The 23,015-nt window shown below is 45.9% G+C and overlaps 1 long non-coding RNA gene across 1 annotated transcript; it reads right to left on the bottom strand.

Annotated features, from left to right (window-relative positions):
• Positions 1 to 15,677: 15,677 nt before the first annotated feature.
• LOC137528291 (uncharacterized) lies at positions 15,678 to 18,823 on the bottom strand. Its single transcript, XR_011023344.1, has 2 exons — positions 18,755 to 18,823; positions 15,678 to 16,019 (listed from the first exon to the last, which is right to left on the bottom strand). It is a non-coding gene; the product is annotated as an uncharacterized lncRNA (long non-coding RNA).
• Between the last annotated feature and the right edge of the window lie 4,192 nt (positions 18,824 to 23,015).

Here is a 23,015-nt window from a genome sequence, read left to right as displayed (position 1 = left end):
ATTTTTAACCCTTACAGTGAGAGAAAATAAGATGAAAACACAGGCTTGTCCTAAACATTTAGCAGGATTGAGTTCAGGTCCACTTTAAAAAGTTTGCAAGATTTTCATACTCTTCAGAGTAGATGGCTAGGCTATTGGGAAATGGAGGAGGGCAATGAAACCTTTTGCTGAACTTTGGAATTAAAGTAGATGTACACCCCAAAAATTGTCCTTTCCATAAATCAGAAGGTAACAGCATCATTATTAAATGACATTATTTTGAGCAAAAATGTGCACTTTCTTGTTATATACCGTATTTAATAATTTTAATGATAATTAATCATTTAATGATAATTGCAAAGACAGACTTCTTCTGTCTTTGCAATTGCCAAGGAAGGAGGAGGGGATAAGTTTCATTCACTTGCTACAGACAAGCAGTATGTCTATACAGCACTTGTTTTAAAATGCTTGTTTTAACCACCTCAGGATTCTGCGTACGCTTAAGTACGTCCCTGAATCCTGAAGTGGATTCCGTTCCATGTCAGTTTACGGAGGGTGTCTCCGTGAACACCCTGCGAGCCGCCGATCGCGGCTCGCAGGGTAAATGTAAACACGCGGGGAAGATTTTCCCCGGTGTTTACATATATACGGCGCTGCTGCGCAGCAGCGCCGTAGAGAAGATCGGCGATCCCCGGCCTCTGCTTGGCCAGGGATCGCCGGCATCTGATAGGCTAAAGCCTATCCCATCAGGCGCAGGCCGGAAATCCGTCCTGCGCCGCTCACAGGGGGAGGGAGGGAAGGGGAAGGAGGCCAGGAAGCGCTGCGCAGGGGGGCTTTGAAGAGCCCCCCGCAAATGCAAGCAGCCGGCGGCGATGAGACCCCCCCAGCAGGACATCCCCCTAGTGGGGAAAAAAGGGGGAAGTCTGATCGCCCTGGCTGCTATCTGATCGGTGCTGCGGGCTGGAGAGAAAATACCCCCCTGGCACAGAAGTGGTTAAAATGCTAAGAAAAACAAAAGTTTGCTAACTTTTATGTTTCTTCGCATTTTAGTAAGGGGGCTTTTAGGACCATTGTAGTCCCTTATACACTCCAATAAGTTCTGGGTCACCATGAGCTTGCTGGTTAGTCTGTACCTCTCGGTGTTACAAGCCCTACTGCATTGAGCCAAATTAATCCATGACATGCGCTGATGAGGATCAAACAATCCGAAACAGTCTGTATGCATGTTGGATTATTATGGCTCTGTACAAATTAATCCTGGCGTTCATTTTCCCCAGGATTTCCGTGCAAAACTGTTTTTCAATTAATTTCCAATAATTTGCAACAATTTTTTTTTTTTGCAACCAATTTTTTTTTTTTTTTTTGATATTGGCTTCAATGCAGGTTATTGTATTGAATTTAATTAAAAAAAAAAGTGTTTTCTGCAAGATGTTGATGACGCTGTGTGACCCTGGTGTCATCAACGCCGATTAACGGGGGACATGCGATCGCCGAGGGAGAAGCAAAATTCGCCAAGGGACATGGAAGAAGACACTGGGGAAGCTATCAGAGGTACGCGACGAGGGATCAGCATGCCAATGATAAGACCAAGATGTATAGGTAGAAGATGTGCAGCAGGTATAGGGTTAGCCAGGTATAGGGTTAGCCAAGTATCGTTAGCCAGGTATCGTTAGCCAGGTATCGTTAGCCAGGTATAGTTAGCCAGGTATAGTTAGTCAGATGTATAGTTAGCTAGATGTGCAGCCAGGTATAGTTAGTCAGATGTATAGTTAGCCAGATGTGCAGCCAGGTATAGTTAGCCATGTATATAGTGAGCCAGGTGTTAAGCCAGGTATATAGTGAGCCAGGTGTTTAGCCAGATTTATAGGTAGCCAGATGTCCCCCTCCCGATCCTCCCCCCCCCCCTCCTAGCACGCTGTGGGTAGCTATCTGTGCTACCCACAGCGTGCAGAACAAGCACACCCTAGGGAATCCCTGGGCAGCCAGCAGGGCAGAGAATGTGCGGGGGTTCCCCCTTGTATGTGGAGGCAGTGCTGGCAGGGAATCCCCTCTGTGCGGACGGGGGGAACCCCTTTCTATGGTGGCTGTGCGGGCAGGGGATCCCCTCTGTGCGGGTGGGGGATCCCCCTTCTATTGTGGCTGTGCGGGCGGGTGATCCCCCTCTGTGCGGGTGGGGGATCCCCCTTCTATTGTGGCTGTGCGGGTGGCCTATCCTCCTCCTCCCTCCCGATGGTGACGTCACCAAGCCTCGTAATGTAACTGTACAGAGACCGGGACTTTGGAGATGGAGGAGGAAGTGCTGCTGCCGTTGCTGGAGAAAGCCTCCGGTGAGTACATCTATTTACTCAACGGGCTTAGAGGGGGGGGGGGATCGGGAGGGGCGAGATCGGGAGGGAGGGGGGAGGATGGGGATAGGCCACCCGCACAGCCACAATAGAAGGGGGATCCCCTACCCACACAGAGGGGGATACCCCGCCCGCACAGTCGCAATAGAAGGGGGATCCCCCCACCCACACAAAGGGGGATCCCCTGCCCGCACAGCCACCATTGAAAGGGGTTCCCCCCACCTGCACAGAGGGGGATCCCCCGCCAGCACAGCCTCCACATACAAGGGGGAACCCCCGCACATTCTCTGCCCCGCTGGCTGCCCAGGGATTCCCTAGGGTGGCTGGATGCTTGTTCTGCACGCTGTGGGTAGCACAGATCGCTACCAACAGCGTGCAGTCAGGCATCCAGACATCCTGGGGAATCCCTCTGATGAGAAAAAAATGCAGCCGGCGGGGCAGAGAAACAGGAAATCTCCCTGTCGGCATGGACGAGCTCAGCTCGTCATTAACGTTTTTTGCAAGTTTTTGCTGGACGAACTCAGCTCGTCCATACTGCCAGGGAGGCTACCAAGCTGACACATAATTGCATTCCAGCGGTTCTGGAGGTGTGTTTAGCTTCTAAGGGTAACAATGGTTAATTTGCATATATTCAGCAGTGATGCACTGGGAGACATCTCAAGCTCACTCCAACCTGAATTATCACAAATTCTTTCTGTTGTAAGAAGGCAAACTTTTCTGGGCTTGTAAATAGTGATGGACGCAAATTGAAAAAATGCATCTTTATTTCCAAATAAAATATCGGCGCCATACATTGTGATAGGGACATAATTTAAATGGTGTAATAAGCGGGACAAATGGGCAAATAAAATACATGGGTTTTAGTTACGGTAGCATGAATTAATTTCAAACTATAATGGTTAAAAACTGAGAAATAATGATTTTTTTTCCATTTCTTAATATTCCTGTTCAAATGGTTTTAGAATAAAATAATTGTTAGCAAAATGTATCACCGAAAGAAAGCTTAATTGGTGGCGGAAAAACAAGATATAGACCAATTCATTGTGATGAGTAGTGATAAAGTTATTGGAAAATGAATGTGAGGTGAAAGTTGCTCAGATGCAAAAAATAAACAACCCTTCGGGCTTAAGTGGTTAAAGATCACGTGACCTGGGGCAAAGCTATTTAAGTTAAGCACAGTTTGTGCTGGATCCACATCAAAGATGGCCCAAACGGTTCGTCGGCAAACCTGTTGGCGCCGAACCGCGAACACATAGCGAGTTCGATTCACCCCCTATACCACATTATTGGGCTAAACTTTGACCCTCTACATCACAGTCAGCAGACACATGGCAGCCAACCAGGCTACACTCTCTTCTGGACCCACCTCCCCACCCTATAAAAAGGCTGCTGCGTCGGCCATTTTCTCACTCTGTCTGCTGCCTGCTTAGTGAGAGAAGGGAGAGGTTGCTGGAGAGATAGGGAAAGCATTAGGTTAAGTCTTGTAAGCTTGCTCCTTGCTGATATTTGTTGCTGAAAAGCACCACAGCTCTTTTGAGAGTTAATGTTCTTGTGATGTGTTTTTTTTCTTTTTTGTGTGTGTGTGTGCCACTGAGACTGCATATACAGCCCCGTCTGTCGTAGTTGGCCCTTGCTATACTGTGCCAGGCCCAGCACAGTCAGTGCATACCTTTCACCGCATCTGTGTGACTGCACATTGTATTATACCAGTCGCTGCATACTTTTCACTGCATCTGTGTGACTGCACACGGTTTTATATACCAGTCAGTGCATACCTTTTCACTGCATCTGTGTGACTGCACATTGTATTATACCAGTCGCTGCATACTTTTCACTGCATCTGTGTGACTGCACACTGCTTTATACACCAGTCAGTGCACACCTTTTCACTGCATCTGTGACTGCACATTGTATTATGCCAGTCAGTGCATACCTTTCACTGCATCTGTGTGACTGCACACTGTTTTATATACCAGTCAGTGCATACCTTTCACTGCATCTGTGTGACTGCACATTGTATTATACCAGTCAGTGCCTACCTTTCACTGTATCTGTGACTGCACATTGTATTATACCGGTCACTGCATACCTTTCAGTGCATCTGTGTGACTGCACACTTTTTTATATACAAGTCACTGCATACCTTTCACTGCATCTGTGACTGCATATTGTATTATACCAGTCAGTGCATACTTTTCACTGCATCTGTGAGCAGCGGCCGCTAACAAAAAGAATAATAATTTTCTGGTGTGTGTATACGCCTGCCTAATTTTTCTGGCTGCACTGCGGCTGCAACAACAAAACAAAAGGCATGTACATGTGTCAATTCCCCTTCGTGATCGTTACCTTGCCGCGGTGAAGAGGCTTGCGTATCACAATGAAGCAATGACTTATATGAGTGTGTTGGGGGGCACACCCAAGATAAGGTCATTGCTTCATTGTGGACAGACCCAATTCGATCAGCTGGACAGTCACTGTTGTTCTATCATTGAGCTACCTCAGCCTTACCATATGGGCTTGAAAACTGCTATCGCCTGCACTCTCGCCATCGTGCGCACCAGTTCAGCACAGCCATAGCTACACAAACAGCTGTTTGTGGTGCGTTACACAGTGAGTTTGGTCTCAGTGTGAAGCAGTACACTGCTTACTTTACCTGATCCATGTATACACACCCAAGATGTTTTCAAGCACTTTATGCCTCCAAATTAGGAATGCAATGTGATTTCTGCCCTTTATGGATTATAACCCTGCTCTGCGTCACATCCGTAATTTTCCCCGGGACTTTTGGCATGTATCCCACTCCGCCATGCCCCCCTCCAGGTGTTAGACTCCTTGAAACATATTTCCCATCACTTTTGTGGCTAGAAACAGTGTTTTTAGTTTTTCAAGTTCGCCTGCCCATTGAAGTCTATTGCAGTTCGCCGGTTTGCGAACTTTTGTGAAAGTTTGCGGGTCGCAAACCCAAAGTCTGAGGTTCGGGCCTTTTCTAATCCACATACCTCTGTGTGATGTCCATTCCTCTCCTTGTTTCCGCTTGTTTACCATTCTATCTCCAAGTCAAATCTTCAGATAGGAAGAGGCGGACTTGTGGCAATGTTTCCTTCTATCAACCCCTTATTCTCTCCTGGTCAGGGAAGGGAATGGGGCGAGGAGCAGGAGGGAATGGGAGGGTGAAAGTGAGAATATCGCAGCAAGCTTTCTGAAAATTTTACTTTGGTCAAGTCACATTTTGCAAGACGTTATTATGGGACAAGGAGAGGAATGGATAAAACACAGAGGTAAGTGAATCCAGCATGAACCTACCTCAGGTAGTTTTGCCTCAGATCAGATGTACTGTAAAGGCAATTTTTAAAGTGGTATGAAACTCATTTCCTCTTTGTTCTGAAATATTATTTACAGCATACAATCTACTACCACAAAAAAAAGTAGCAGAACAGCATTCAAACGGTTAAACACAGCACTTTGTTCATCAGTGGAAAGCTCCTTGCTTCAGTGGGCAGCTTCTGGCTGAATCCAAAGAGGTGATAACATTATACTTTGTTTACATACCTTTGTCAGATACAATTAGTAAACATTAGCAAACTGCCAAAACTGAGCTGTACTGAGCTGAAAAGCAGAAAGAGCTGAGCTGAGTGATCACTAGATAGATTTTAATATATAAGCACAGCAGCTATGCAATAAAATGCAATGGCAGCTTTCAGAGCAGATAAACTGTACTTTGGGAACTTGTGACAGACAATATTACTTGTGCACAAAAGCAATTATAACTGAATGGGTAATAAAAAGGGAGGCAGGAAATATGGGTGCATGAGGCAGGTGGACAAAAAGAGCGCCGCCATTCACTCCCATAATAAATATTGTTTAATGGGCGACCAACAGGAATAAAGGGCGTCGGAGAAAAATAGTTTTACAAGCGGCGCTTGGAGACTTTTAATGTTATATAACTGCTTCTCATGATTACACATTCTTTAATGATTTATAATTTTTTAAACATTATTTTTAAACGAAAAACAGTACAATATTTTTTTTAAAACGTTATTAATGCTTATCACAGGGGGTCTTAGGTTTAGGCACCACCAGGGGGTCTTAGGTTTAGGCACCACCAGGAGGGGGGGGGGGTCTTAGGTTTAGGCACCACCAGGGGGTCTTAGGTTTAGGCACCACCAGGGGGGTCTTAGGTTTAGGCACCACCAGGAGGGGGGGTCTTAGGTTTAGGCACCACCAGGGGGGTCTTAGGTTTAGGCACCACCAGGAGGGGGGGGGGTCTTAGGTTTAGGCACCACCAGGGGGTCTTAGGTTTAGGCACCACCAGGAGGGGGGGTCTTAGGTTTAGGCACCACCAGGGGGGTCTTAGGTTTAGGCACCACCAGGAGGGGGGGTCTTAGGTTTAGGCACCACCAGGGGGTCTTAGGTTTAGGCACCACCAGGAGGGGGGGGGGTCTTAGGTTTAGGCACCACCAGGGGGTCTTAGGTTTAGGCACCACCAGGAGGGGGGGTCTTAGGTTTAGGCACCACCAGGGGGGTCTTAGGTTTAGGCATCACCAGGGGGGGGTCTAGGGGTTAGGGGTAGGTACAGGGAGGGTTCTGTGTGAGAGTAGGGTTAGGTATAGTTTTAGCAAAATCCGTATTAATCTTTTATAAAACGTTATAATACATTTCACTTTTTAAATAGGGATGATTAACGTTTTTACAATTGCCAATTTCATACACAATATTTAATGATTTATAACTTTATAAAACATTATTTTTAAACGAAATACAGCACAATTTTTTTTAAACGTTATTCATGCTTATCGTTTAAAACCCTGCGCCCTTTTTTCCCGACGCCCTTTTTTAACGTACGCAATAAAAAGTAGGAAAACACATTTTATTGAATGCTATGTCAGAGTTTTATCCTACCCATACGCACGCACAATAACTATCACCCTTAACGATCCTGCATTGATCATTACAGTGACAATTTGGGACGCAGGAACTAGAGATACACGCTACTTGGCTGTTGCTGACCAACATGTACTCTACAGTAGAGAGGGGATCAGGCATGAGAGGGCAGCAATGAACTAGCTTTCCTCGAGCTAGGTAAGTGTAAGAACAATGGGAAGCAGCAGATTTGGGCGCATGAGACAACTGGACAAAAAGGGCGCCCCATTCACTCCCATTATAAATATCGTTTAATGGGCGCCGAACAGGGAAAAAAAGGCGCTGGAGATTAACGTTTTAACAAACGGCGCCCGGAGATTTTTAAGGATTTATAACTATGTTTGTGATGATTTAACTTTACAAAATGAGCCCGTGACGAATAACGTTTATAAAGATACTAAATCACTATTTCTAAAACATTTCTAAAACATTATTATCCACCCAAAAAAATTATTTACATTTTTGTATTTACATTTTTTATTTATTGATGTCTGTAAAACATTATTATCCATAGGGGGTCTTAGGTTTAGGCACCACCAGGGGGTCCTTAGGTTTAGGCACCAACTGGGGGGTCTTAGGTTTAGGCACCAACTGGGGGTCTTAGGTTTAGGCACTAATAGGGGGGTCTTAGGTTTAGGCACCAATAGGGGGGTCTTAGGTTTAGGCACCAATAGGGGGGTCTTAGGTTTAGGCACCAATAGGGGGGTCTTAGGTTTAGGCACCACCAGGGGGGTCTTAGGTTTAGGCACCAACTGGGGGGTCTTAGGTTTAGGCACCAACTGGGGGGTCTTAGGTTTAGGCACCAACAGGGGGTCTAGGGGTTAGGGATAGGTACAGGGAGGGTTTTTAACAAACGTAAATATAAGTTTCAGTTTACAAACAGGGAAGATTAACGTTTTAAGAATTGCCGATCTCATACACATTTATAAATTCTTAAAACACTATTTGTAAACGAAATTCTACACAATATTTCTATAAACGATAATACTGTTTATCGTTTACACCACGCGCCCTTTTTTCCAGACGCCCTTTTTTGATGTACGCAGAACAATGTGCTTTTTTTGTTTCTCATTCATCGCTTTCATATATTAATCTGGCATGCTGGATCACTAAATGCAGTGGGACAAGCGTTAGATTGTCATCCGAGACCTCGTAGAGCGATTGCCCTGGCTGCAGGTTTTCTAATGTGTTCATAGAATTTTTGCCCAATGTATGAGAATATACTGGAAGATAAGAGAGAGTGTATTGTCTTGAGTTAGATAACCTGGGGAATAAATAAAAGGTAACTGATAAGAAAAGCACTGAAGCAAAACTGTATAGCTGGCCATACACTGGCCCGATTTCCCGCCGATCGACAGCAGATTCGATCACTGGGATCGAATCTGTCAAATAGTTTGCGCTAAACGCACCGGACCGATTGATTTCCCCCTGATATCAATCGGTCCGTCGATCACGCCGTGCGGGAAATTACCGTCGATCGCCCGCAGGTAGGGAGCTTGTCGCTTGCGGTGTACGATTCGGGACATTTCGACGCATGTATACATTACCTGAGGCTGGCTCCCAGGCATCCCGTCCGTCACTGCTCCCGTCATGGCACCTCCGGCATCCTCGTATAACTTCCACTGTTATGCCAGTGACAGCGGAAGTACAACTAGAGGGCGCTCTGTTTGAACTTCCGCTGTCACTGGTGTGATAGCGTAAGTTATATGCGGATGCCGGAGCCGGAGGTGCCACATGACAGGGACATCACGCCCGGGAGCCAGCCTCAGGTAATGTATGCCGGGGGGGGGGGGGGGAGACAGGCGGCGGCAGCAGCTCAGCAGATTGTGAATCGGTTTCAGGCTGAAATCTGAAGCTGGAATGGAGCAAAGAACGAAGCTGGAGGAGCGGAGCACGGAGAAGTGACCGTGGAGAGAGCAGGGACATGCGCCGGCAGAGCAGGTAATGTATTGCAGCTAGCATCGGTCGTCGGGCATTCGAAAGGCCGCTATCGACGCACTCCCAACCTGCTGGCGATCGAGCGAAATCTTCCGCACAGACGGATCGACGGGAACGATTGATTTCAGATGGAAATCGATCGTTCTGTCAGCGTTTTCTCATCGATTTCACAGCAGATTCGATCACAGTGATCGAATCTGCTGTATATTGGCGGTAAAATCATTAGGTATATGGGCCCCTTAATGACGCAGAAAGTACATGGCTGCTGTCCTCACTTTAATGCTAGGAATACAGGAATACACGATGAGATTTTTCAGTCGATTTACTGTCCGATCTTATTTTCGATCGATTTTCTTATCAATTTCCATTCACCTCTATGAAAAATCAATCAGAAAAACGATTGCAAATAAGATCGGACATGCTGGAAATTGTCTATCGAACCATCTATCTGCTGAATAAACTTATGGTGTATTCCCAGCATAAAGGACAACTGTATTGAAAGGTATATTGAGGCTGCCATATTTACTTAATTTTAAGGAATACTAGTTGTCTGGCTTACCTGCTGATCTTCTGCCTCAAATACTTTGTCATAGACCCTTAACAAGCATGCAGCAGATCAGGTGTTTCTAACATTATTGTCAGATCTGACAAGATTAGCTGCATGCTTGTTTCTGGTCTAATTTAGACACCACTGCAACAAAATAGATCACTAGAGCTGCCAGGTAACTGGTATTATTTAAAAGTAAAGGCCAGGGGGTGCACATTATATTGGGGAGACTACTTATTACTACTACTTATCACAACTAAATGATCTATATTTTAGGCTTTCTTTTGGTGGTACATTTTGCAAACTGTCCGAGGGATGTTCCAGGGAACTGTATACCAAACACTTGGTCCACTAGACTAGAGGACTAAATATCCCTATAGAGTACTAAAACGTAATTGCCTTTATTATTAAAATTATGTGTACAGTATATTGCAATCAAACTAGGAGAAAGAGAGACTGGGAGGGCCCTTGTTTATCAAAACAGTGTTTCATGGAAACTATCTCCCAGGTCCCAAGGAGTCTTGTTGTGTCTTGTTTGTGGTGCGGTGATCAATCAGGGAACTCAGGATCGTATCACCACTCACCATAACAAAGTAAAGCCAAACCAATGGCTTGCTGATCAGCTGGGGTGGAGTAAAGGATCCAACTAGACCTTATTTGTGCTCATACACAGGGGCAGACTGAACATTCGGGCATGGACAGAGGGCCCGTGGTCAGTAGGGGGCCCGCCCTGGGTTAGGCATGTACTGTGAGCAGGAGGGGTGGCAGTGCAGTGAAGGGGGAGCAGCGTGCACAGCGGCAGGGAAGGGGGCAGTCTCTCCCCCTTTCCTCACCTTGGGCCTCCCCCTTCCTCCCTCCCCCTCCAGAATTTAGTATTGTGGGCATCTGGCAGTGGGCAGGGACTTGCCTCTTCCTTGCTCCAGGCGCGGGAGGGAGCTCTGTGTGACACTAGTCTTGTCTACTAAGTGACTGAGTAGACCAGACTAGCGGCACACAGAGCTCCCTCTTGTGCCTGGAAAGGGGGGGGGAGCCCCAAGGTGAAGGGAGGGGTGGAGACGGCCCCTTTCCCTGCCGCTGTGCACGCTGCTTCCACTTCACTGTGCTGCCACCCCTCCTGCTGGAGACACCTATAGACCTAGCTACCTATTCTGGGGACACCTATAGACATAGCTATCTATTCTGGGGACACCGATAGACCTGGCTACCTATTCTGGGGACACCTATAGACCTGGCTACCTATTCTGGGGACACCTATAGTGTCGGCGATCAATGACCACAGGCACTTAGATCGGTGAATGAAAGCTGTGCTACCCTTCTCGATTTTAAAAAGGCACCTTTATCAAATGTATGCTTCTCCCTTTTATTACTTAGTAATTTTCAATCAAGAACTCGCATAGAACAGTATACTATACTTCCCACCGGCCTGCCTCAGCTCACTGTCCATTTAAAGAGAAAGAATTTTCAAGAATTTAACTTCATCTCAGTCATTGGCGTACGTACAAAAAGGGCGCCCGGACAAGAAGGGCGCGGGGTGTAAACGCTAATTAATAATTCATCATTAATAGCGTTTATAAAAATAGTGTGCTATATTTCGTTTACAAATAATGTTTTACAAAATTATAAATCATTAAAGAGTAACTGTTAGCCCCCAAAGTGAAATTTAAATCTCTACAGCAATGTTTTATTTAGTATTAAAGTGATCCAAAAAGCCAATGCAGAACTTAAAAATCAATATAATTTTGTTACTATGTAGCCTTTTGCCCAAGCTAATGACGCAAAGCCGCATATCTGATACTGATGAGCATGCAGAGCATGCCTATGTCTGCCCGACCCCCCTCTCCCCCCTCTCCCCCCCAGGACCAGGTGCCGATCTATTCGCACCACAAACAGCTGACCGCTCTGACAGGGAGAGAGAGCGGCAGCACTTCCAGCGCAGCCACGGCAGAGCAGCCGCCGCCGAGTCACATGTGAGACATGTGAGAGAGATGCACGGTGGCGGCTGCTCTGCCGTGGCTGCACTGGAAGTGCTGCCGCTCTCTCTCCCTGTCAGAGCGGTCAGCTGTTTGTGGTGCGAATAGATCGGCACCTGGTCCTGGGGGGGAGAGGGGGGAGAGGGGGGTCGGGCAGACATAGGCATGCTCTGCATGCTCATCAGTATCAGATATGCGGCTTTGCGTCATTAGCTTGGGCAAAAGGCTACATAGTAACAAAATTATATTGATTTTTAAGTTCTGCATTGGCTTTTTGGATCACTTTAATACTAAATAAAACATTGCTGTAGAGATTTAAATTTCACTTTGGGGGCTAACAGTTACTCTTTAAATAATGTTTATGAAATCGGCAATTGTGAAAACGTTAATCTTCCCGGTTTCAAAAGTTAAACTTATAATTACGTTCATTAAAAAAACAATAATATATGTTTAATTGTTATAATTGTATATTATTGTGAATAACCTTCATTTATGGTTTGTTCTTATAATAAAATCTGAAAATATTCTTTATAACGATGATATAAATATAACTACGTTCGTAATAAGTGTTGTAAAACATTAGTAAGTATTACTAAAATTTTACTAAAACTATACCTAAGCCTACTCTCACACAGAACCCTCCCTGTACCTATCCCTAACCCCTAGACCCCCCTGGTGGTGCCTAACCCTAAGTCCCCCGTGGTGGTGCCTAACCCTAAGTCCCCCGTGGTGGTGCCTAACCCTAAGACCCCCCTGGTGGTGCCTAACCCTAAGACCCCCCTGGTGGTGCCTAACCCTAAGACCCCCCTGGTGGTGCCTAACCCTAAGACCCCCCCTGGTGGTGCCTAAACCTAAGACCCCCCTGGTGGTGCCTAACCCTAAGACCCCCCTGGTGGTGCCTAACCCTAACCACCCCCCTTACTGATCGCTTTATTATGTGGATAATAATGTTTTACTAATTGTGGCTGCAAAAAAATAGATTGCAATTTACGTTACGCACTGATGGCTTTATTTTGTGAATAATAATGTTTTACAAACAGTAAGGGATAAAACTTTATTGTTTTAATTAGTTAAATACGATAAATATGTTTAGTATTTTTATAAACGTTATTCGGCACGAGTGCATTTTATAAACTTAAATCACCACAAGCAGTTATAAATCATTAAAAATCTCCTGGCGCCGTTTGTAAAGGTTATTTAACTCTGGCGCCCTTTTTTCCTGCTCGGCGCCCATTAAACATTATTTATTATGAGAGTGAATGGCGGCGCCCTTTTTGTCCACTAGCTGCCTGCGCCCTTTTTTCCCGCTTCCCAGTAGCTGATACCCCGTTTCCCACGAGAAATCTTTTTCTTTACACAAACGGATCATCAGGGGGCTCTGTATGGCTGATATTGTGGTGAAACCCCTCACTCTGTGTGGTGTCAGGACCATGGTTCTGACATCACACTGTGGAAGCCTTGTTACAATGTGGGGAAAAAAAAACAGCTGCCAAAAAAGCGAGCAGCATCTCCTTCCACTGACATCGCCTGCTGGCAGTAAAAATGTCACCATGTGATAAATGTCAGAATGTAAATCAGGGACAGGAAAGATTTTACAATGGGCAAAACACTGACTAAATCATTTATACATACTTATTGTAAAAATGAAGCACTTTTTTCTTACATTATTTTCAATGGAATTCCTCTTTAGGAGGTAATGCAGTGACTATCAGAGTGCTCTATTGCTTAAGCTGGTCACACACAGTTCAGGCTGATCTATTCTAGCTAATGTTTAATGCTTCCAAATCTAAATAACAACTGGAGAGCAAGAATCAATGCCCCTCACTGCAGCCTTCCATTTACATTGGATTTCATTTGAAATCCAATAATCTGAGCTGAAAATGGCCACTTTGCAGAGATTTGAATCAAACAGTGAAGCATAAGCATAGATCTGGATCTGTGGAATTCAGTAAAGGGTTGCTAATGTCTTGATTGCATCTAGAGTGACCTGATACTTGAATGTGATAAGAAACCACGTATCAGTATAGAACAATTGAAAAGATTTATGGCAAGATAAAAGAATGTCCAAAATATATCTGAAACTGTTGATCCTGGGTGTCAGACCAGAGCTGAAGAAGCGGACTGCAGAATCAGAGAAAAATCGATGTGACTTTTCAACACCATTGCGGTCCTGTGCATAGTGTTAAAGTACCATATAAAGACTCTTTTATACTGCAAATGCAATGCCGTTTTGCAATGCAATTATTCAGCAATGATGCTTTGCAATTTTTTCAGGCTGTTGGTAAGGTTGGAAAATGTAACTTGCACATTTACAATCGCATAAATCAGTCACACCGGTTATTCCCCGCGAATTCTATTGTTACGTTCATGTGTTTGCATTATGCAAACCAATCAAAATTGCATCTCAAAAATCAGCAAAGCGCAATTAGTATAAAAGAGCTTGTTTGTTTGTCTTTAAGAACCTTCGTACTGTTCATTCAGAGATATGGTGGTTGCCATATTTATTTCCTCTCAAACAATACCAGTTGCCTGTCTGTTCTGCTGATCCTCTGCCTCTAATACTTTTTACCCATAGACCCTGAACAAGCATGCAGAGAATGTTTCTGACTCCAGTCTGACTAGATTAGCCACATGCTTGTTTCAGGTGTGTGATTCAGACACTACTGCAGCTGAAGATCATCAGGACTGCCAGGCAACTGATATTGCTTAACCACTTGAGGACCTAGCCTTTACCCCCCCTTAAGGACCAGCGCTGTATTTTCAGATCTGTGCTGGGTGGGCTCTACAGCCCCCAGCACAGATCAGCTGGCATGCAGAGCGATCAGATCGCCCCCCTTTTTCCCCCCTAGGGGGATGATGCGCTGGGGGGGGTCTGATCGCTTCTGCATGCTGTGGGTGGCGGGGGGGGGGGGCACCTCAAAGCCCCCCTCCGCGGCGACATTCTCCCCCTCCCTCTTCTCCCTCCCTGCCCGAGAGATCGGAGGCTGCACAGGAACGGATCTGTCCTGTGCAGCCTCTAATAGGCTCCCCGCTGTCATGTGACAGCGATTCCCGGCCGCTGATTGACCGGGGATCGCTGATCTACTACAACGCTGCTACTGTAGCAGCGTTGTAAAAATGTAAACAAAGCGGAATATTTCCGCTTGTGTTTACATTTAGCCTGCGAGCCACGTTCGGCGGCCCGCAGGCTATTCACGGAGCCCCCCGCCGTGAATTGACAGGAAGCAGCCGCTCGCGCGAGCGTCTGCTTCCTGATTAATTAGCCTGCAGCCGCCACTTTGCCGACGCGCGGTATGAGTGCGCGGTCGGCAAGTGGTTCAAAAGGAAATACATGTGACAGCCTCTCAGTTCAGGTGTCCTTTCAGTGTGCAGAAGCATGCAGAAAATGGAATCAGAAGTGAGTGAGAAATCTGATTTGCATACTGGTTCTGTGTCAGAGGGTGGCAACACAAGTCCCAGGAAAGTAGCATTCTTTGAGGCCCCTTGTACACTGGAATTGCAAGTGTGCTTTGCGTTACCCTGTTTAACTGCAGGGTAAAGCAAGGGCAATGCAAGTTAATTGGGCCATTTACACTTTCTGCTTCGGGCCTGGAAGTGTTCATTCTGACGCACAGCCTGTAGAGCGCTACCGCAAGCACCACGCTTAACGCACAGTGCTTGGGGTAATGGAAGTCGGTGGGCAATGCAGTAAGTGTGAACTGCGGAGCATAGTGTGTCGCACATGGACTGACAAGAATCCTGATGACATACTTCCTGTCTAGCAGGAAGTCATACTTCCTGTCTAGCAGGCGGCGCTATGCATATATGACCTTGTTGACGCACACACAAACCAGCCTAAAAAAGGATGGCTATGGTACATCAGATTTCCTGTGATATGAACCTAGTAAGCTGTGCTGTGGTAGCAATGTATTATATACTTCCTGATATTTTACATTAGGCAGTGCGTGGCTATTTTCCAATCCCTACAGAAACATTAAGTAGGTTTTGTGAGTCTCTAATCTGAAAGGGTGCATGCAGCAATGGCACATTCCAGGCTCTGACACTTCTCGCCAGCAGCCATTTCATCACACTTTGATTCGCACAGAACACATTGTTCATGTTGACACAGCTGGGTGACATCCAGAGAAATGATGAGGCTTCCACTGAAGAGATAAAGGTGTCAAATGAGCAGATACATGTAATGTGTTGATAGTGGTGATGTTTCAGTGCAAACTGACAGGAGCTTCAGAAACTTCACAATATTCCACTGATATCAAAATAGCAGCAGGCCCCAAATCAGAAAACACTTGTGCAATCTCAGTGACTGTGCTCTTTGTTTTCCTGGCAGAAGATAAATAAGATTAGAACTTTACATTTTTAAAAATGTTATTAGAATGTTATGTAAAAAAAATAAAAAAATACATTTTCGGAATGCATTTATCAAATCTGCTATGCTACCGTGGACAGCACGGTGGCATAGTGGTTAGCACTCTCAGTAAGACGCTTGTGTTGCATATACAGCCTTGGTAATTCCTACTGTGCCACTGCCAGGCCCAGCACATTCAGTGACTGTGTGTGTGACAGGCAGCTGCACATTTGTAATAACAAACACTGCACCCACCCACCTGTTGTTGTTCAGTGCACCTTCTTACCTACCTACCTACCTACGTGACCGCACGCAGTGTCACTACACCTGTTCACGGTATCTGTGTGTGTGACAGCTGCACATTTGTAATGCCAGTCACTGCAAACCTGTTCACTGCACCTGTGTGACCGCAGGCTGTTTAATATACCAGTCCGTGCATACCTGTTAACTGCACCTGTGTAACCACACATTGTTGTACCAGAAGTCACTGCAACCTCAAGTCAGTGCATACCTTTCACTACATCCCCCCCAATATGGACAAAACAAGAGGCAGAGCCAGAGGCAGGCAACCTCGCAGGTCTGTTCGAGGTTGCGATGTCGTGATTTCATGCGGCCCTGACCAAAGTACAGTGTTCAGAAGAAGGCACGTGCCATCAACCCCCAATATTATTAGGACGTAGTTGACTATTTAACACAAAACACCTCATCTTCCTCAGCTTCCACACGGAAGCGTGACATATCTTCCTCCTCCTGCTCTGATTCTGGCACCTCACTTAACACTCCGACAGCAGCCATCACCAAAGTGCTATCATCACATGGCTTAGCGGTGTGGAAATTTTTTTTTGTCTGCCTCAGATGAAAGCAATGCCATCTGTACTCTCTGCCACCGAAAATTGAGCTGTGGAAAGACCAAGACCCGCGTAGGGACAACTACCTTACGAAGGCACATGATTACAAAGCACAAACTGCAATGGGATGACCACCTGTAGAAAAGCAGCACACAAAAGCAAAGCCACACACCGCAGAGGAAGATACCAGGCCGCAATTATTTCTCAAAAAAGGCGATACCTAAACTGTACCATGATGTTGAAAGGCAAGTGGTGAAATCTCTGGCACACAGTGTTGGGTCAAGGGTCTATCTGACCACAGATGCCTGGTCTGCAAAGCACGGTCAGGCCTGCCTGAAGACTAAGTCAGTCCACACACACAGCATCTCTGCCTGCACACCGTGTGACTGCCTGCCCCAAGACGAAGTCGGTCCCCACACAGCATCTCTGCCTGCAGGCCGCTTGACTGCCTTCTCCGCCACCACCAACAGGGTCCAGGACTCCAGGCGGATTCCTGAATTTTTAAGGCCGCCGCTAGCAGCGTCCACTATAATAATTTTTCTGGAGCGTGTACATGCCTGCCTAAATTTTCTGGCTACACTGCAGTTGCAACAAAAAAACAAAAAGGCATGTACTTGTGTCAATTCCCCTTCGTGATAGTTACCTTGCCGCGGTGAAGGGGCTTGCATATCACAATGAAGCAATGGCTATATGAGGGTCTAGGGGCACACCCAAGATAAGGTCGTTGCTTCATTGTGGACAGACCAAATTCGATCAGCCTGACAGTCACTGTTGTTCTGTCATTGAGCTACCTCAGCCTGGCGACCATATGGGCTTGAAAACCGCCATGGCCTGCACCAGTCCAGCTGTGTGCGGTGCGTTACACAGTGAGTTTGGTCTGTTAGTGTGAAGCAGTACTCTTACACTCCCTGATTGATGTATTATTATTATTATTTGGTATTTATATAGCGCCAACATATTACGCAGCGCTGCACAGTATATATATATATATATATATATATATATATATATATATATATATATATATATCTTGTCACTAACTGTCCCTCAAAGGAGCTCACATTCAAATCCCTACCATTGCCATATGTCTATATTATGTAGTGCAAGTACTGTAGTCTAGGCCCAATTTTTTTTTTAGGGGGAGCCAATTAACTTATTTGTATGTTTTTGAAGTGTGGGAGGAAACCGGAGTGCCCGGAGAAAACCCACGCAGACACGGAGAGAACATACAAACTCTTTGCAGATAGTGCCCTGGCTGGGATTCGAACCAGGGACCCAGCGCTGCAAGGCAAGAGAGCTAACCACTACGCCACCGTGCTGCCCATGTATACACATGCAAGATGTTTTAAAGCACTTTAGGCCTCCAATTTAGAATGCAATGTGATTTCTGCCCTTAAAACGCTGCTTTGCGTCAAATTCAGATCAGCGGGACTTTTGGCGTCTATCCCACTCATCCATGCAAAAACTCAGATGTTAGACCCCTTTGAAACATCTTTTCCATCACTTTTGTGGCCAGCATAAATGTTTCTAGTTTTTAAAGTTCGCATCCCCATTAAAGTCTATTGCGGTTCGCGAAAGTTCACACAAACCGCACTTTCGAGGTTCGACGTTCGAGGTTCGCGAACCAAAAATCGGAGTTTCGAGCCATCTCTATTAATCAGGTGTGAACAATCTCGGAGCAGAGAGGACATTTTAACTATACTTCTACAGTAAAACCCCCGTTATCCAGAACTCCGTAAACCAAAAGTCTTTATCAACCAAAATCTACTTTTATGCTACTTTATACAGTAACTAGTAAAAAGGCCTGCCTGCTAAAAAAACGGGCGCTAGGCCACGGTCCCTAAACCCGGCAATGCGCATACCGATGTGTCCTGCTCACCCGTCTCCCACCACTGTCCGAAGTATATGCACACAGGGAGATGTTGCTTGCTTGGCAGTTGGAAAAAGCTGTTATTTCCCAAAATGCAACGAAGTTCACAGACAGCAAAATGTCAGGTCTGGAAGCAGGGACGCACACGCACACACACACCACAGAGACACAGGGGTTTTATTATATATAGAATAAACCTTTGTTACAGAAGTCTGTCCTTAGTCTTCATTTGTTTTTAATTACTGAAATTAAACATAAATACAGTGTTTATGGTAAGTACACAGTGTGGGGTATAGTACTGTGTTTTTTTTGTTTTGTTTTTATTTAGGCCTATTTTTACATTGAGTCTAAAGCAACCAGGACCTGCACTTATCAGCTGATGCCCATTGGTGTTGTATGATGGGAGATTTATTGTACTTTATAAACAGTTTGGAGAAGAAAAGCAGGCAGGTATTCTAGGATTTAGAGTGGAGGTGGAAAGGGCTGAAGCCTTCACAGGGGATTTTCTTAAAACCCTAGATCACCCTCCTACATTTTTTTTTATTGAATTTTTATGCTTGATGCAGCTGTTCCAGAGAAATACCCTTTGGGAAGTCAATCACATGACAGACATATGTGTACACAATTTACAGATGACAAGTGAATGGAAGTTTCTTCCTGTGCTTGGTCATCTCCTGAAATAAAAAGTCCAAAGTATAATCAGCAGGGTTTTAATGTTGTATATGGAGTTCCATTATGTGTGACATCACACAGCAGCAAGGCTGCCTGCAATATGTACACAGTGCCAAATAATTTGCAAAGTGTGGAATCAGGTTTATGTCTTCCAGACATCTTTTCATTAATAACCTTTTGGCGCTGTAATTGGCCTTAAAGGGAACCAGAGATGAACGTTTCACACAAAATAAACATATCAGTTGATAGCTTGTAAAGAATAAATGCTCTACCTGATAATTTTGCCGCTCTGGTGTGCCTTTTTTAGTGTTTTTTATCCATTATTGCTCCAGGAAACATCAAATATGGCCGCCGGCTCATATCACTTCTGCTTCCAGGTTATGAGGTGTTCTGGATGTGCTGTCTAGGCTATATGAGACTAGGCTGCTATCTAGGCTAAATGCAGCCTTTCATCTATGTGCTTTCATATTGGTATGATCTGCCTGTAGGAAGTGTCACTGATAATAACTGCATTTTCATTCCTATGAGAATCTAGTGCACACAGAGCACACAGGGATCATATTACAGCCACAGAGCTTCTCTCTCAGGAGCAGCCCCCTCCCAGTCATCACAGCTCTCAGTATGCAAAGCAGAAGATCTAAGCCAGGAGGGGGAAGGCTTGGGCTTGAAAGGACTTCACAGAAGAGTGACTCAGCTATAATGATTCCAGGTCAAACCTCGACTGAATTGTCGGTGGATTCTTATCACAGTTGCTAATAGACTAATTAAGCAGATAACAATGAAACTAAAAGCAGGGTAGGTGTTTACTGTCATGTTCCCACTGATAAATGTAATAAAATACATGAGGGTGCTTCATCTCTGGTTCTCTTTAAGAAGTGGGCTCAGACCCACGAAATGCATTGCCTGTGCTAAATAAACAGTTATTGTCCTATGTGTCATTGAGGTAAGTCGCCTCGCCTTTTATTCATTTTCAACTTCTTTAGGGCCGTGCTAATTGAAATCTATGCCCTTTTCCCCTGTTTTGATGGCTATCTGGCTGCTAGGGCTTAGATTTCAATACAATGATGACAATTGGATCCTGACCCTGTCTGGCAACGTAAGCAGCTCCCCTTGGCTTACATTGATGGGCAGGGTCAGGAGCCAATGAAAGCGGCTCTTGACCGGCTCACAGGAACAGTGGGTGCCCCAGGTTCCCCAACATGCAGCGGTGACGGTGATTGCAGCGGGTATGTGTGGCGATTTGTCGTTATTCGTCATTCTTCCCCCGTTTCTTGTACCAGTAGTCTCTGGTCCTTAAAGGAGGGGCGGAGACCACTTGTACTTAAGTGATTAACCAAATTTTATACATCACTGGATGCCTCTTCTTCCTTTTGTACTTTATTACATTGTTCTTATGTTCAGCTTCTGTTACTCCTCCTCTATTGTGACCTCATTTATCAGACAAGAAAGGGAATAGTCTTCCTGAAGCTGCCATTTTCTTTCACATGCTCTGCTAGAGGAATCCTATCTCAGCTTCTACTAAAGGCTGCATAGCCAGATTTATTATTTCTTAAGTTGTTGCCTATGAAACTACTTGGTTATTACTAGATGTAAACATGCATTACATGTTAAATCTGTGTAGGCAGCTAGTTAGTTGTTCAACTGTACAGTCAGGCCTAGTCAGATAACCATGTAGACATGTTTCTGTATGCTCTATAGAGATGTCGCGAACCTCCGATTTTCGGTTCGCGAACCCCGTTCGCGAACCTTCGCGGAAGGTTTGGTTCGCGGAAGAGTTCGTGAACCGCAATAGACTTCAATGGGGATGCGAACTTTGAAAAATAGAAAAAATTATGCTGGCCACAAAAGTGATGGAAAAGATGTTTCAAGGGTTCTAACACCTGGAGGGGGGCATGGCGGAGTGGGATACATGCCCAAAGTCCCGGGGAAAAATCTGGATTTGACGCAAAGCAGCGTTTTAAGGGCAGAAATCACATTGAATGCTAAATTGCAGGCCTAAAGTGCTTTCAAACATCTTGCATGGGTATACATCAATTAGGGAGTGTAATTAGAGTTCTGCTTCACACTGACACACCAAACTCACTGTGTAACGCACCGCAAACAGCTGTTTGCGTAGTGACGGCCGTGCTGGACTGGTGCGCACAGTGGCCAGAGTGTAGGCCGTGGCTTTTTTCAAGCCCATATGGTCGCCGGGCTGTGGTAGCTCAATGATAGAACAACAGTGACTGTCCAGCTGATCAAATTTGGTCTGACCACAATGAAGCAACGACCTTATTATCTTTTGTGTGCCACCCCCACCCGAGACACTCAAATAGCCGGCGGTCATTGCTTCATTGTGATACGCAAGCCCCTTCACCGCGGCAAGGTAATGATCACGAAGGGGGATGGGCACATGTACATGCCTTTTGTTTATTTGTTGCAGCCGCCCGCAGTGCAGCCAGAAAAATTAGGCAGGCATGTACACGCACCAGAAAAATTAGTGTAGTGGCCGCTGCTAGCAGCGGCCTTAAAAATTCAGGAATCCGCCTAGAGTCTGACGCTGTTTGTGGTGGCAGAGAAGGCAAGCGGCCTGCAGGCAGAGATGCTGTGTGTGGGGACTGACTTAGTGCTCGGTCGTGCAGTAGCCCTCCGTGATCCATTCCTCATTCATTTTGATAAAAGTCAAGTACTGAACACTGTCGTGACTTAGGCGACTTCTCTTCTTAGTAACTGCCTCCAGCTGCACTAAAGGTCCTTTCTGACAGGACGCTTGCGGCAGGGCAAGACATGTCTAACACTGCGTGACACCGTCGTACCTGGCATGCAGCATAGGCCCTGGGGTGCTGGATCTGTGTAGCTGGAGAGGAGATCGCGGCACCAGCCGAGGAGGAGGAGGATGACGACAGCGAAGCGGTGGTAGCAGGTGGAGGGAAGGTGGCTGGAGGCCTGCCTGCAAGCCGTGGAGGTGTGACAAGTCGGTCCGCTGCGCAGCCACGTACTCCCTGCTTGCTGCCATCGGTCACCAGGTTGACCCAATAGGCTGTGTATGTAATGTAGTGGCCCTGCCTGTGGCCAGGTGGACCCTTGACCCAACGCTGTGTGCCAGAGATGACACCACTTGCCTCTCAACTGCACGGTACAGTTTGGATATGGCCTTTTGTGAAAAATAATTGCGGCCTGGTATCTTCCACTGCGGTGTACCAATAGCCACAAACTTACGGAAAGCCTCCGACTCCACCAGCTTGTATGGTAATAGCTGGCGAGCTAATAGTTCTGCCACGCCAGCTGTCAGACGCCGGGCAAGAGGGTGACTGGCAGACATTTGCTTCTTACGCTCAAATACTTCCTTCACGGACAGCTGGGTACTGCTGTGGGCAGAGGAGAAGGAACCGCTGAAGGGAATAGGCGGTGTGGAGGAGGGTGGCTGTGAAGGTGCAAGGGAGAAAGCGGATGAAGACGATGCACCTGAGGGAGGAAGAGGAGGAGGGTGGCTTGTCTTTTGAGGGGTGCTGCTTTTCCTCAGGTGTTCTTGCCATAGCTGTTTGTGCGTTCTCTCCAGGTGCCTTCGTAAGGCACTTGTCCCTACGTGAGAGTTGGATTTT

The sequence above is a fragment of the Hyperolius riggenbachi genome, chromosome 8, assembly GCF_040937935.1.
Source record: "Hyperolius riggenbachi isolate aHypRig1 chromosome 8, aHypRig1.pri, whole genome shotgun sequence".
Lineage (NCBI taxonomy): Eukaryota > Metazoa > Chordata > Amphibia > Anura > Hyperoliidae > Hyperolius > Hyperolius riggenbachi.
Note: the sequence above shows the minus strand (reverse complement) of the source record. Positions and strands in the feature narration are given on the sequence as shown.